Raw genomic sequence first — 2141 nt, 5'->3', positions numbered from 1 at the left:
GGGCACATTCTGACACAGAATCCAAAGAAAAAGAAAAACAAAAGGCTTAAAAGTTGACAAAGCTAAGTATTGCTGTTATTTAAATTTTGTGGTAAGTTTCTATGGGACCAAATTGTACAAGTCATCGGTCCCTAGGCTTACTCACTACTTAAACTACCTTACGTTAAGGACAACACACTCCCATGTCCGAGGACGACTTGAACCGCCAACAGGGGGGGGGGGGGGGGGGGGGCGCACGAAACGTGACAAGATTTTGTAGAAGTACTTTGAGGTTTCCTTCTTCGGTTACATATTGGCTGTACAAAGGAAAACAAACATCGCTCCACACAGGATATAAACAAATTAATAAAATTCATTCTGTTCATCACTATGCTTCATTTGTGATAGGTATAATAAATATGCTAGAGCAAAAAACTGGCACCTAGAAAACTACTTGAAATATTTTCAGTTAAAAGTTTACCGTCTATAGTTGTATGTACCTACAGAACGATGTTCTAATCATGGAGTTAAGTGTCCACTATTTGAAACTTTCTCTCATTGAGCTGCCTACGCACGACTCTCGCACGGCCCGCCACACACCAACAGTTCTGTCAAGTGTTTCTCTCTCTCGCTTATAACGAGAACAGCCGGCAATCGCACTTTTGTAATTTTTTCATATTTCTGGTACGTGAAGTTCGGAAATCTAATATCAATATCCCAAAGCAGTTCAGTGCAACTTTTATAAATTCTGGAGGAAATCAGGTTCGACATTTTTCGAGCGTCTTTAATACCCTGAGGTAAGGGCAAAATTTCAACATGCTGCGTGGCTCTCTGGTAAAGTGCTGTAGGGCTTGGGTTCAAATCCCAACTGAAGTAAATTTTTAAAGAAAGGTGCATGCGTCCATACCCATTTTTATGACGAGTAAAATGCGTAAATATGAAAAGAAATATTTTTCCAATTTAAACAAACTTTAATAAATCTCCCTATATATGAAAGGGAAGGTCCTATCTGTCTGACTCATCATCGACCTGCCCAGACCGCTGAGGACGGAGACTGGAAATTTGGAGAGTGTGTTGATCTTATATAGGAGGCGCCATTAAAGAAGGAGTTTCTCGAAATTCCACCGCTAAGTGGGTGAAGTAGCGTATGAAATGTTTTTGGGAAAATGTCACTATTAAGGAATTTTGAAGATAAAACTACCGCTCAGAAATAAAGAAATACGTGTTTCAGCAATTTAGGAAATTTTAACCCTATGGAGAAATAGTGGATGAATGTTTTCTTAAAAACAAATCCTTATTAAAGCACTACGAACGCATTTTTCAAGCTATATCTATCAAAATTAGTACTTAACTTCTCGATTAGAAGTAAAAGCAAAAGTATTTTAGTGGATTTCCTCTAGGGAGGAAAAATGGGGGGTAAATGTTTTTAAGAAAATGTTTCGTTGAAACGAAATCTCTGAAAATTTGTACTTGGATTCTCAGTTACAAATATACACACATAAAAAAAGTTTTGCATCACTGAGAGTTCCAGAACCTGTACAGAAATTCGGAACAGAGATCAACATAAACTTTATTTCCGTCCTTTTTAATGCTCATGAAATCCACACATTGCATGTTGTACCACCATACAGCGGGACCTTCTGAGGTGGTGGTCCAGATTGCTGTCCACACCGGTACCTCTAATACCCGTTAGCATGTCTTCTTGCATTGATGCATGCCTGTATTCGTTGTGACATACTAACCAAAAGTTCATCAATGCACTGTTGGTCCAGATTGTCCTACTCCCTCAGAGCGGTTGGTGGGTCACGTCGTCCATAAACAGCCATTTTCAATCCATCCCACGTATGTCGGATAGGGTTCATGTCTGGAGAACATGGTGGCCACTCTAGTCGAGCGATGTCGTTATTCTGACGGAAGTCATTCACAAGTGCACGATGGGGGCGCGAATTGCCGTCCATGAAGACGAATGCCTCGCCAATATGCTGCCAATGTGTTTGCACTATCGGTCGGAGGATGGCATTCACGTATCGCACAGCCGTTATGATGCCTTCCATTACAACCAGCGTCGTACGTCGGCCCCACATAATGGCACCTCAAAACAGCAGGAACCTCCAGCTTGCTGCACTCGCTGGACAGTGTGTCTAAGGCGCTCAGGCTGACTA

This window comes from Schistocerca americana, chromosome 5 (genome assembly GCF_021461395.2).
Source record: "Schistocerca americana isolate TAMUIC-IGC-003095 chromosome 5, iqSchAmer2.1, whole genome shotgun sequence".
Classification (NCBI taxonomy): Eukaryota; Metazoa; Arthropoda; class Insecta; order Orthoptera; family Acrididae; genus Schistocerca; species Schistocerca americana.
Note: the sequence above shows the minus strand (reverse complement) of the source record.